Source organism: Pristiophorus japonicus, chromosome 7 (assembly GCF_044704955.1).
Source record: "Pristiophorus japonicus isolate sPriJap1 chromosome 7, sPriJap1.hap1, whole genome shotgun sequence".
Classification (NCBI taxonomy): Eukaryota; Metazoa; Chordata; class Chondrichthyes; family Pristiophoridae; genus Pristiophorus; species Pristiophorus japonicus.
The window spans coordinates 108,408,659-108,423,924 of NC_091983.1; positions in this window are offsets into that span (position 1 = coordinate 108,408,659).

Genomic DNA, 15,266 nt, shown 5'->3' on the forward strand with positions numbered 1-15,266 from the left:
GGTATCAAGCATGTAAGGTCAGCACCATTCAAACCTGCATCCAATGGGCAAGCAAAACATGCTGTCCAAATCATAAAGCAGAGTATGAAGCGAGTAACCTAAGGGTCACTGTAGACCCACTTGTCATGCATACTGCTTAGTTACAGGACAAGACCACATACGCTTACCAGGGTCTCGCCTGCTGAACTAATGATGAAGAGAGGTCTTAAGTCCAAGCTATCTCTTGTACACCCTGACTTTAATAATCATGTTGAATATAGAAGACAAAGTCAGCGAGGGTATCACGATCGCACAGATGTGTCACGCGATATTTCTGTAAATGATCCTGTATATGTTCGGAATTATGATCAGGGTCCCAAGTGGATCGCTGGTACTGTCATGGCCAAAGAGGGCAACTGAGTATTTATTGTCAAGCTCAAAAATGGGCAAACATGCAGGAACCATTTGGATCAGACAAAGCTGCGGCACACAGACGAACCAGAACAGTCGGAGGAAGAGTAAATTGACGACCAACCAACCTACCCCTAGTCATCAGAGGACTTGGTGGTCATCAGTGAATCGGGACTTTCAATCACTGACATGTTCAATGAAAATGGACTTTCAATTCCTGACATGGCCATTGCCACTCCCACCAAGTCAGCCACCCAGCCACCAGTCACAACAGACTCTGAACACTCACCCAAGGCTGGAGTTGAACTGAGATGGTCAACCTGGGAGCATAAAACACCGGACCATCTCAATTTGTAAAAGACTGTGTTAATATCTCAGAGGGGGGTATTGTCATTGTAAGAGAAAAATTTGGCATTAGGCATACCAGTGGGACAAGGGTTAAAGTGCTGGTTCCTGCACCGACCCATAAGGAGGTAAAAGGCCTCTCTTTGGCACCAAGGCTCCAGAAATTATCAATTCAATAATATTCCGACAGGATACGATGTGAGAATCTAAACAGACATTGATAAGACCTTGCGAAGAGGCTCGAGGCAGACTCACGGGCATAAAGGATAATCAACAAATTCTGACCTAATGAAGTCATTCTAGTCATGGCCTAAGATGGTCACGAGGGTCTTGGCCTGTCAATCCAAAGTAGCACTAATAAGGTAGTCCAATTAGAGAAGTAGCACTGATAAGGTAGTCCAATTAGAGATCTAGGGAGGTCTTACCAGGGAACGGAGGGTTTTTTGAAATGTATAAAAGTTGTATGATTGTGCTGTTCAGGGAGCATCTCCACTCACAGGCGGCTGTGATGAGAGGTGTTCCCGGACGTTCGTAATAAAAGATTGTTATATCTTGCCATTCGTCTCTGTCTGCTAACTCCGGGGGCTGTTACGTGGGTTGGGACGAGTGTCGACCCTCTATATCAGGGGGCCCGCTCGTGGGAGGAGAAGCCTTCCCATTTTCCCTTACATTTGGCGCTGCGAGCAGGGTACGGACTTCCCGAATGGAACAATGACCCAGCTGTTGGGGTGAGTATGTTTTAATTTACCACCTTCAAGTTAGAGCTGTGGCATTGTAAACTGCAAGGGAAGGACATCTGTACAAAGAACCATTTGTAGCAGGTCCAGGAGGGATGGAGATGGAGGACAGGGACGATCTAGGGGTGGAAGGGGGTCAAAAGGTGCATCCTAAAATGCGTGCGTGGAGGTAGCATGGCAGTGCGAGGGTACGACGCGAGGGAAGACATATAGATATTGAGGGCATGGAGACGACGTCTCCACAGTGACATGATATATTGACCCAAAGCATGGCAGTATGCGTGTACGGCATCAAGGGAAGACATATAGATATAAATAACATCCTGCATACCTAACACAAATTAAAGGGAGTGCCCAAGACCTTCATAGCCCCGAAGAAGATGAGTAACACGGATATTAAAAAGGCGAATAATACCAATCATTAATTGTAACTTGCGTAACTACGTAATGCCATAAAAAAGTGATTATCTTAAGTGATATATGGATCCAAAAAAAAAGAGAGCCAGCCAAACAATTAATAAGCTTTGTTGAATAAAAAGAGACTTTAGTGAATGTCTGTCGTTGAGTGAGAATCCTTGTGTGACTTTTTTTGACTGTGGAATGAATTTTTCCTGTGTCTGAAAGCCTGTTTGGAAAAATGGGGGAGCTGTCTGTTTGTTTTAGCACCACCCACTTTTTCAGACAGGGTGGATAAAAAAGGGACTTTTGAAAAAATGTTAAAATGGCAAGCTTTAGCAGTTTAGAAAAAAGGACATTGTAACGGCCTTGAAACTGGAACATTTGAGATAACGAAAAGCAGCTCTCAAAGCCTACGTGCTAGACTCCGTTCTAGTTATGAAAAAAAAGATAAAGACGCAACTTTGAAAGAAAATAAATTGAACGAATTTGAAAGAAAAAGTGTCTTCAATGGTCTGATGATTTTAAATTAACAAATTTACGGAGACACGAGCCCTCCATATAAAATACAAAACCTAATTTGAAGAAAGAAGATCTGAAAAAAAAAGGCGTAGCATACTAAATAGGTGCTGAAAAAAAGGGGTGTTTGCGATGGAAAAAGACATAACTTATTAAATGCTAGTTGATATTGTGGATATCTGAAAGGAATATATGGAATTAAGGACAGTAAAGTAAACGGGATATATGAAAATGTATAAGCCATGGCGGAATAGCTGGGAGAATGTCAGATTGCAAATAGTGCAACATCAGCATAGCTAACAGTCTTTCTCAAGGTTTCAAGTCACTAATCCTGCCACTAACATCTAATTGTAACATAAATAGTCACACCACTAGATTGGAACATTTAGAGGCAATGCTTGAGCTTTCAAGAAAAACATCTCATATAGATTGACTAATGAGTGGCTGAGTTAGACTGTCAATCCATTTGTATTTTGTTATCTGATTTCAAAACTGTATAACTGTTAACGCTTTACGATGTAACTTCACCTATCCGTAGGGAGTGTGTACGCTCTATCCAGAGAGTATATCTTCTGTCTGATAGGTCTTACTGGCCGGTAATAAAGACTGCTTTGTTCAAAGCACAAGAGGTATTCGACTCAGTAATTTTACTGAACCAGATTGAGGTAAAAGAATCCAGGAATTTACAATATCGGCTGTGAAAAAGATATTGGTTCAATTGAAAAAAAAGAATTTGAAGAGGTAAAAGACACTCTCCATTGATAATGATTTTAAATTACGAGAATGTTTCACTGCAGTTTGAAAGATTTCCAAAATAGACATTGCTTATCAAGAAAAGTCCTGAACAATCTAAACAAGCAGGAGGGTTTTGAAAATAACGAGGAGAAAAGATCTAAGCTATGTGAACTCAGCACAGAAAGAAAAAAATGGGAATTATAAAATCTTACTGAATTTTAAAATTGATTTCAGTAAACAAAATAGCTATTAAAATGTGTTTCATTTTAAATCAATAAAAAAAAAATCTTTGGCAAGTACTTGAATTAGAAGTTAAGAAAAAATTGGAGTTTAATCTAAAGTGCTGTCTTTCCTGATGAGAAGAATTTTATTATGACGGCTTTACTAATGATTTCTGCTGTTTTAACGGATTCTAATTTTTAAGCAAGTTTTGAAGGCACAAAAACTTTTTTTTAAAATTTCGGATGATTATGCGAAGTCACGTAATGACATCAGGCCTTCTTACAAATCTGTAAAGGAGTTAACCCTTTCCATTGACAGCTGTTTTATACTGGACATTATTAATTTGGATTTCTTAATCGAATAAAAAAGACTCACCTGACAGATAGAGGAAATGGTGCGATAGTCAGAATAAAAATAAAACAGAACTAGCCTATGTAATAATACTCGCCTGATACAAATCAAAGAAAGATACTCAAACAAAAAAAATTCAAGAATTGAAGGCTAAGATAAATAAGGTGGAAGAGATTTTTTTTTAAACAGGACCAGACGGATAGTGCAGTGCACAGCCATAGCACCATCACCTATGGCAATAGAACCAATGTACCCCACGGTGGGTAAGTGTAGTCCACAAGGCCAACCTAACCCTTACCTCCGATTTCACAGAGTGATCTCGACATGCATGGATAAAAGATGAGTAGACCAGAACCTAACACCTGGTGACGACCAGGCTATCTCTTTAAAATTTGCGGATAAAACACTCACCGAGATGGGACCGCAGCGGCTACTTCGACTCTGGAGACTCAGGATACTGGGAACCTTACGGCCCATGCAAGCACTGGATAATGCAGATGGACTACGAGAGATATAACGCATGCAGGAAAGACACAACTACATGAGATGGGGCTTTGTTTAATTTAACTGACAAAATATGCATCCCAGCAGCCAAGGACTGGAGCAAGGACAGAACTTATTTTAACACATGGCTATGTATAGTGTATTAAGTAAGATTGTAACGCAACAGGCTGCCGATGCCATGGGTGCCAGTAGATTCCGAGGACAGGAGCAAGTTCATAGGACCAAAAGGGGAAGGGTGCAGATATCCAACTGGATGGAATTTCAGTTCTAGAGGCTCATGCCTGCGCGGACGAAGCTGCAAAACAAGCAGCCAAATCCACCCGCAAGAGAAACAGAAGGGTGGGAACAGAACGGAGCAAAAAAGGAGGGGGGGGTGCCCTAGGATGTTTAAGAAAACTAGCCAGTGGGATAAAATGAAGACCAAGGGAGGTCTCTGGAGTATAAGGTGTATGTCCCGAAGCGTGACACGGTAATAACATGGAGAAGATGGTATTGATCATGCGCAGTGCAAACAAGAAGGAATACAACCTAAAAAGGGGGGTGGATGGAGTGTGGAGGAAAGATGACAATGTCGAGGACCTGAAATAAAGGTCCGGCTGGGACACCAAACACGCCCAAAGGAAGCCCTACCACTGCCCCAACAACCACCCTGGGGGCAACAACTCTTCCCAGCACAACCACGCAAGTCCCCACATAAGCCCGTCCATAAAGACTGGAGTCAAAGGGGGGCTAGCAATAAAATAATCTAAAGAAAGGATAAAATTTGGGGTGCGTCAGCGACTACTCATTCTTCCTAACTTCTGTGGGAATGAAACTATACCAGAACCTGACACAACGGATCCTCGAAGGCCCGGAATCCACGACCCTGAGATTTAATGTCAGAAAGGGAACAGGACAAGGTCAAACAAAAAGGGGAATACTGGAAACACTAGGCACGGGTTATGCAGCAGGGGTTACGACGATGAATTCCATAGACCTGTATGCAATAGATGACTGGGTTAACAACTTAATGCAAATCTTAAGGGGTTTACTGGGGAGGGACATGGATAACCAAGCCCTACAGGCGCAATACCACAGTATGACGCAACAAAGGGATACCCCTTATACCAAACTGGCAGTATCGGTGAAGAAACCAAACATAGTTACGTTACCCCCCAGACAGGTGATTTAATTAGTACGAAAGGCATTGACATAACCGATTGCTATAAAAATAATCAAGTGATTTTATATCGAGGTATGCCACGAATGACGAATGATGATTGCAGATTCCACCAAACAAACGGATGCATGCTGAGTATCACTCCTCTTGAACACGATTCCGAAACAATCGCTGCTCCACAAGGGAATGGAGATTTGGTGCGTGAGCACAGGAGCAGTCAACCCGACGATTAAGACCAGGGGAGGAGTCACCTCCTGTGTCATCACCAACCCTAACTTCTGTTTCAGGCCCATGGGAAAAATAGACATAAATGGATACCACATACATCCCGAGACAACGGAAATCATCCATGGAATGGTCACGGATACCCTCCGAGAAGGGTAAAAGGAGGCAGTATGGGAACCGCAAGAAAAACAGATACCCGAATTAAGTGAGGAACGATTGGTGCAATATCCAGCTGATGGAAGAAATAGACAAACCTATAAAGAGACACTAACGCGATGCTGGCTGATCAAAACTGTGCTCAAAACTGTGGAACATTGGACCCTCTCTATCAGGGGCCCGCTCATAAGAGGAGAAGCCTTCCCATTTTCCCTTACATCATGTATGTACTTCTGGGATCATTAGCCACTAAATGGCGTCACTGTTGGAGGCCATTGGGCTGCACGCACTGGTGTGCAGCCCAAGTATAAAAGGCCAGCCATTTTGTATATTGGGCACTTTGGGCCTTAATAAAGCAGAGCCACGGTCATACCTCTTGGAGTTCAATAATACTCAGCCTAACAGTTATTGCATACACAACAACAAGGGTACTAGAGTAATCGTAGGTGACATTAATCTACATATAGACTGGCCAAACCAAATTCTAATAATACTGTGGCAGATTAATTCTCGGAGAGTGTACGCGATGGTTTGTTAGACCAGTAACTTGAGGAGCCTTCTAGGGAACAGGCTATCTTAGATTGGGTATTGTGTAATGAGAAGCTGGTCAATTAACAGTCTTGTTGTGTGGGGTCCTTTAGGGAAGAGTGACCATAACATCATTGAATTCTTTATTAAGATGGAAAGTGAAGTAGTCCAATCCGAAACTAGGATCCTAAGTCTAAACAAAGGAAACTACGAAGGTTTGAGGAATGAATTGGTTATGATAGATTGGGAAGATTCATTAAAAGGCATGACGGTGGATAGGCAATGGTTAACATTTAAGGAACGAATGCATGAATTGTAACAGTTATACATTCCTTTCTGGCGTAAAAATACACAAAGAAATGTGGCCCAACCATGGCTAACAAAAGAAATTAAGGATAGTCTTTGATCCAAAGAGGAGTTATACAAAGTTGCCACAAAAAGCAGCAAACCTGAGGATTGGGAGCAGTTTGGATTTCAGCAAAAAAAGGACCAAGAGATTGATTAAGAGAGGAAAAATAGAACATGAGAGTAAACTTGCAAGGAACATAAAAACCGACTGCAAAAGTTTCTACAAGTGTGTAAAAAGCAAAAGATTAGTGAAGACAAATGTAGGTCCTTTACAGACAGAAACGGGAGAATTTGTAATGGCAGAACAAAGAAATGGCAGAACAATTAAATAAATACATTGGTTCTGTCTTCACGGAAGAGGATACAAATAAATTCCCAGAAGTTCTAGGGAACCAAGGGTCTAGTGAGCAAGAGGAATTAAAGGAAATGATTATTAGTAAGAAAATAGTGCTGGAGAAACTAATGGGATTGAAGGCCGATAAATCCCCAGGGCCTGATGATCTGCATCCTAGAGTACTAAAAGAGGTAGCCATGGAAATAGTAGATGCATTGGTTGTCATCTTCCAAAATTCTATAGATTATGGAACAGTTCCTGCAGTTTGGAGGGTGGCAACTGTAATAACCCCACTATTTAAAAAAGGAGGGCGAGAGAAAACAGGGAATTACAGACTGGTTAGCCTAACATCAGTAGTAGAGAAAATGCTAGAGTCTATTATAAAGGATGTGATAATGGCACACTTACATAATATCAATGGGATTAAATAAAGTCAACATGGATTTATGAAAGGAAAATCATGTTTGACAAATGTACTGGAGTTTTTTGAGGATGTAACTGATAGAATAGATAAGGGAGAGCCAGTGGATGTAGTGTATTTGGATTTTCAGAAGGGCTTTGATAAAGTCCCACATAAGAGGTTAGTGTGCAAAATTAAAGCACATAGGATTAGGGGTAATGTATTGGCATGGATTGAAAATTGGTTAACTGACAGAAAACAGAGAGTAGAAATAAACGGGTCTTTTTCGGGATGGCGGGGAGTGACTAGTGGGTACCACAGGGATCAGTGCTTGGGTCCCAGCTATTCACAATATATATAAATGATTTTGATGAGGGAACCAAATGTAATATTTCCAAGTTTGCTGACGACACAAAACTAGGTGGGATCGTAAGTTGTGAGGCGAATGAAAAGATGCTGCAAGGCGATTTAGATAGGTTGAGTGAGTGGGCAAACACATGGCAGATGCGGTATAATGTGGATAAATGTTAAGTTTTCCACTTTGGTGGGAAAAACATAAGGACAAAGTATTATTTAAATGGTGATGGCTTGGGAAGTGTCGATGTACAGAGGTACTTGGGTGTCCTTGTACACCAGTCATTGAAAGCAAACATGTAGGTGCAGCAAGCAGTTAGGAAGGCAAATGGTATGTTGGCCTTCATTGCAAGAGGATTTGAGTACAGGAGCAAGGATGTCTAACTACAGTTATACAGGGCCTTGGTGAGATCACACCTGGAGTATTGTGTACAGTTTTGGTCTCCTTACCTAAGAAAGGATATACTTGTCATAGAGGGAGTGCAGTGAAGGTTCACTAGACTGATTCCTGGGATGGCAGGACTGTCGTATGAGGAGAGATTGGGTCAACTAGGCCTGAATTCACTAAAGTTTAGAAGAATGAGAGGGGATCTCATTGAAACGTAGAAAATTTTGACTGGGTTGGATAGACTGGATGCGAGGAGGATGGTTTCCCTGGCTGGGAAGTCTAGAACAAGGGGTCACAGTCTCAGGATATGGGGCAGGAAATTTAGGACTGAGATGAGGAGAAATTTTTTCACTCAGCAGGTGGTGAACCTGTGGAATTCTCTACCACAGAAGGCTGTGGAGGCCAAGTCACTGAATATATTTAAGAGGGAGATCGATCGATTTCTAGAAACAAAAGACATTAAGGGGTATGGGGAAAAAGCGGGAATATGGTGTAGAGATAAAGGATCAGCCATGATCATATTGAATGGCGGTGCAGACTTGAAGGGCCGAATGGTCTACTACTGCTCCTATTTTCTATATTTCTATGTTTATTTTGTGGTGGCTTTTATTTCAGCATTGTGACCAAGAGGATGCTGGATATATGAAAGGTAAGCTGTGGGACAAATGATGAAAGGGGAATGTGGGTTGTGGTCACTGGTACCTCAGGCGGATGATTCCGTCCTGGATATCCTGGCCAGAATGCGGCTGTCTGGGTTGCATCCTTCCTCCTGCTTCCTCCTCTTCTGCATCTTCCTCTTCCACGTCTTCCTCTTCCTTTTGCATGTGGAGGCTGTAAATCTGAACTAAATACATAAAGTGCTGGAAATACTCAGCAGGTCAGGCAGTATCTTGATCTGAGATGTGAACTCTGTTTCTCTATCCACAGATGCTGCCTGACCTGCTGAGTATTATCCAGTATGGTTTGTCTTCTCCGAGGCTTTCCTTTAATATCCAAAGCCTTACAAGCGTCCAACAGCACTTCCTGAAATCCTTGCATACTTAAAAAACTTTATTGCAGCAAGCTACAACTTGAATAATTTTTTTTTAAATCCAGCCCAAATGCTTAAATGCAAACTTACCTGAAAGATGTGTGTCCATTTAAGAAGTGCTGACAGCATCCCTGTCAGTCTGCTACACGCTCGCTTTTCAGAGTGAGCTGAGGCCTTAGTGCTAAACTCAGCGCTAAGGTCAAAGTTTGATGAACGTGATGTTAAGTCGGCGTTGCACACCAACTGACATCATGCTCTTGATATTTACATCTCCTGGGCCCGTACTGCTATCGGCAACGCTAAGGCCTTCACCAAAATGGCGGCCGCTGAGTCCTGCGCCATTTTGCAGGAGAAACTGGTTCCAATTATTTCTACAAATGGATAGTAGTTACTTTGTCCCCTTTAAATTTATTGTTTTTATTCATATCTAAAATGAGTGATTTCTTCTGCAATTCTCTGTAATAGACAGCTCAAGGTGCACAAAGAGTCAATAGATTCAGAGAGCACAGAACAATGGGGACAAAATCTACCATCGTCTAGGAGGGTATTTTTAACTGTCAACATAAAAGCATATTTTCAGTTTAAAAAAAATAATTGCAAAGTAAATTGCTGATTGATGACAATATTCATTTCAAATACAACTGAGTTAATACAAATAAGTTATTTTTCTGCACAAACAAGAGGACTGTTGAAGAAGTTTTATTTGGAATATTTTTCAGAGTTGATTTTAGTTCATGTTAGATTATCATTTACAGATTGTGACACAAATACTCCTGATTTATAGCAATAATAACTTTATATCTGGAAAAATTGATATCTTGGTATGATTATAAGGCAGCAATTCAATCCAAGATCAACTATAAGAGCAATTCTCAAGTAGTTTATAACCATCAGTTGAGCCTTGAGATTAGATTACAGCCTTGAAATCTTAATACAATTGTATCATGATATATACTTTCAATTTTGTAGTGCAACTGTGTTTGTATTTAGTTTTATGCTGGCAGTCTCTAGCAGTGCACTGCAGAACCTTGATTCATGATTCCCTTCACAGAAGAGAGTTAATTATTGCAAAATTCTTACTCTGATTTTATTAAGATATAAATCTGCTGTTGAATACCCACATAAAAGGATAAACAAATAGCATGAAAATGAAGATTTTGCATTACTCCTCTGCATGTCTCCCCAACCATTACTATTATCAATGATGCTGATTTATTTTGCTGGTGAAATCATTTAGGTTGAAACCAGAAAGTTGATGTAAATAGATTTTGACTGTTTCTGAGAAAAGATCGTTTCTGTTGTGTTCGCAAAACAATTTCCATGAGCAGACAGATATTTGCAAGTATTAATTTGAGAATTATTTTGAATATTGTTTGTGAGCCACTGAACTATGTCAGCAAGCTTTCTTGGCATGCTCTCTGGTAACTGCATGGGCCTTTTTGTATCTGCGCTCTGCATCTGTCCAAGGCTGATGCTAGAGTATCCAGGGCTGAAGAAGGTAGCCATGGTCTCCAAGGAATCATCTGTCAAGTCTGCCTTAAAATGAAACCGTCATGACTCTTGCCTCAGATGTGGGCATTGGCCTGCATGAAACAGTGCTCTTGAACACTGCACAGTTACACATTGATGGAGCAAAACCCATTTTTGGTCCTGTAGGCCAACCATTGTGCCCCGTATCATGCTGCTATTGTTCTTCAGTAAGAAAGAATCTGTAAGTGCAGACCAGCGTGGATACGATAGGCCGAAATGGCTTCCTTCCGTGCTGTAAATTTCTATGATGCTATGAAATGCTGAGGCTGTTAAGCATTGTTTACTTTGTTTGATTCATCTGTGGGTAGAAAAATCTCATCCTTGCTAATTGTTTTACTGATAACTGTTTCCTGACTGCTGATTGTTATTTGGTAGTTTTTATATCTGTTTGCTACTTGTTTATCGATATATCCCAGTTATGAATTGTGCTGTTTTATGAATATGATGTTTGAACCAATCAGGCACAGATATGACATACATGTTGCAAATATGGCAAAGGTTGACACTTTCAACTGCTCTGCTTTCAATTGTGACAGTGCGACACTTTGAAATATGACAGACACTGACGAGATACAAGAATTTTATTTATGTAGATTACTGTTACACATTTCGTGTTTTCAAATGTTAAGGTTGAATCACTTTAGATCGAATATAAACTAGCTGATCTTCCATGGCGATGTTCATGGATCTAGAGCATGCTTGCAATGTTTAGCTACTAAGATGGAGATTTGCATTTAAGGCCACAGCACTGGTAATTCCACTCATTTTGTGCTAGTGGGAATGATCTCACCAATCAGAATAGAATAGAAAACTTTAACTGAAATTAGGAAAATCTTTCAATTAACATGGGAGCAGTCTTTAAGGTTACTAGAAACTTTTCAACATCACAAATTTGAAGAGCCTTTTGACAACTTAATTAGTTTAGATTTGTGATGCTGAAAAACTTATGACAAACTTATAGAGGTAAATTTTCATCTTCATCACATAGGTAATAATCTGGCAGAGTGGATCATTGCTCATTATAGAAATCAATGGAAAAATCAGGAAGGTCCTATAATGGGCAGACAATTTGCTCCACCAGATTACCGACCATTCAGCAAAGGCTAAGATTTAGTTCATAGCTTTTTGAGTACAGAACATGTTTGCTTGGGTTTGTATTCAATGTATTCTGTTCTGTGTAATGGAGACTTAGATCAAACTTACAGGAGTGAAATTGGTCTACGGTTGTAGTGGGAAATGGGCGAGAACGAAGAAGCAGCCCATTTTACACCCTCTGGAAGGGAAAACCAGGCAGGGTGTGAAATGGTTTATGAGTCACTATTGTCCCTTTGGCGCTACAGCCGAAGACCAATTTCACCCATGTAATTTTGAACCCTATTCCAATGCTGCTTTCTTATACATGATTTAGGCCCATCTGTTCTTAATGGCAAATGAAATACTGATATTAATTGACAGGATCAGGTATATTTTGTATAAACCACTGAAGATATATTCATTCTCAGGTACTATTTCTCTCACTCAGTGAACTAAGATTGCACATTTTCTATTCGACTAAAAAATGAAAAGAGCTTACACCCATATGACCTTCTAACTGCTGCAGCTTCCTATGCCTTCTTGGAGGTTAATTTGCACTATGATATTGAGTGCACCAACAACTGCAAGACTTGTCCTCAAATAGATTTTCACTATAGGGCTTAAATTATAGACACCAAAGTCTTTTGGGAATTTCACTTTACTCTTTTCTGGAAAAAAAGTGTCCATCAAGAATAACAATGCTGGCAAATTGCTTGTGTTCTCAACCATATATTTTCTAAGACTTTTTCTTGTCTTCCCCTTCACCATTATTGCGAGATCAATCACATGGCCATTAAACGGATGGTTATTGGTAGGTGGCATTCTTGAATGTCACCTTCATGCATTGGGGAATTCAAAGCTGTCAACATCTCAGTTTTGTACATTCTTTTGGAGTGAGTGAACCCACTGCAATAACTTTACAGCTGTTAAAATTTCCACAGACAGTGCTGAAATTTATACTTGAAGGTTCCTATCAATTTGACCATTACAAAAATTCTTAAGTATACCGTGCATTGCATTCATAGAAGCAACAGAGCAAGATAACAGTGGCCAATATTATCAATAGTTATTTGTGGAGGAGATTACAAAGCGCATTACATAAGCGGCACCCAGGGCAGTACAGCAAAGACAAATAAGACTTGGGGCTTCGGTACTTCAGATGTATTGCTTCACTTGTTTCTGGTTTTCATTAAAAGACAGAACAAGGGCTCCCCGAATGACCAAGCTGGTTCCGACAATTAATAACGGCGCCATATAAACCAGAAAGGACCTCAACTCCATTTTCCCACCCAATCCCCATAGCCCTTGTTTCCCCTAGAGTACAAACATCTATCTATCACAGCCTTGAATATACTCAATGACTCAGCATCCACAGCCCTTTGAGGTAGACAATTCCAAAGATTCACAACCCTCTGAGAGAAGAAATTCCTCCTCATCTTAGTCTTAAATTGCCAACCCTTTACCCTGAGACTATGCCCCCTAGTTCTAGACTCTCCAACCAGGGGAAACAACTCTCAGCATCTACCCTATCAATCCCTGTCAGAATCTTATATGTTTCAATGAGATCGTCTTTCATCCTTCTAAGCTCCAGAGAGTATAGATCTACTCAATCTCTCCTCATAGGACAACCCTCTCATCCCAAGGATTAACCTAGTGAACCTTTGTTGCTTCACCTCTAAGGCTGTATGTCCTTTCTCAGACAAGGTGACCAAGGGCTGGATTTTTGGGTTTTAGGATTTCTGGAAGCAATTCGTGGTGGAGTGCAAAAGTTCATGCCGGGAAAACGTTAGCGACTCAGCGAGGAACCTTTGCCAACAGAAAGCTCCAGAGGAGTGTTTGTGTTAAGTTCGGCATTGCACGACGCAGTCTGTGCGCCAGAACCGAAACTTCCGGCGTTGAAGGAGGCGGCCATTTTGTGCATGCGCTTTTATTTTAATTTTTTTTCCACCTCCTCGTTTCGTTTCAGGTCGCAGGGCACGGCAACTTCCTGCGCGCAAGTTAATTTAAACCGGCCCACATCAGCCACTTCTGTTGAGATGGAGGTGGAGGAAAGGCAGCGTGCCTGGCGTTTCACCCATGAGGCCAATGAAGCGTTGGCGCAGTGGAGAGGAGGTGGGTAGCACTGCATCTTCGAGGGGGATCCAGAACTCTGTCTGCCATCTTCAAGCAGATCTGGAAGCAGATAGCTCAAGAGGTCTCTGCTACAGACACTGTGCCCAGACTGGAACGCAGTGCCGAAAAAAGTTTAACGACCTCACGAGAGTCGTCAGAGTGAGTAACATTTTCATCTATGCAATCCTCCACCACTCCAAGGATAAATCTGAGACTATGTGATTGTTCTCATGCTTTTTGTGACTCTCAACACTCTGTGGGTTGCCTCCCATAATGCACAACAGAAAGGAAGGCTTACTTCGGCACCCTATTTGCATTGAATGATCTATGCACATAATTAACATCGTTCATCGCAATGCACTGCAACTGCTCCTATTGCTTTCTGAAAGATCTCTTACACACCTCATGTTAGATGCCTGTAGACTTCGATAACATCCTGACGAAGCACATGCAAGATCTAAGTGCATTAAACAGAGGCCCCTAGAACAGTCATACAGTATGGCCAAAACTACTTTGGTGGCCATCTGTGCCACAACAGCAGATGGACCCTTTTTTAACCATTCACATTTTTATCTTTTAAGTCGAAGCACTCCCACAATCACAGGGAGCAACTGCAGACAGGTTGGGGTCCACCTCAGACACTTCCACTCACTGATGTGGAGGAGAGAGTGTCAGCCCTTATCGGCACCACAGGTCGGACAGCTGCGGTGGGGTTGCTGAGCCCCCTTCAGATTCTGAGGGTAAGTAAATCGATCGCGCGACTCAAAACACTGCATAGAGACATCTAATGGAGTATCGACGGTCCTTCAAATAAGCCTGTGCTATGCGACCTTCCTCATGTCACCCTGCCCCCTGCCCTGCTGCTAACCACTCGTCTGTTGCTTTTTACTTCCAGGTGACCAGCCAGAGGCGCCACATCCCTCGAGGGAGCCCTAGCCCCCCACATCATGCTATGGTTTGGAGATGGATGAGACAGCACCGGCGGAACATCCCAATCCACCTGATGCCCCATCGGGACTGAGCTCAACTGGGGATGAGGCTGCGTTCCTGGGGTTTGAGGACTCGGAGGCTCCTGGGCCCAATGGCGTGCAGCAACGCAGTGCTGGGGTGGAATCCCGCAGGCCAGCTCTCCAGAGGGTGAGTCGGCAAAGTCAGGCTGCTAACAGACCAGCAGTCGTGGAAGTGGACCTGGTGGCAGTGTCCAGGGTAAACACAGAGATCAACCGTGTGATCATTGCTGCATTGGGACGGATCCCCGTGAGCATCAACAAGCTCACTGCGACAGTTATGGAGGTAGGGTCGCAGATTGTCGCTGTGAGCCATGGGTCCAGTGAGGCTATCATTGCCCACACACAGAAGCTGGTGGCCTCGAGCAGTGATAGTGGAGTTCCAGAGAGTGAGGCACGTGCCGTTAAGCATATCAGAGACT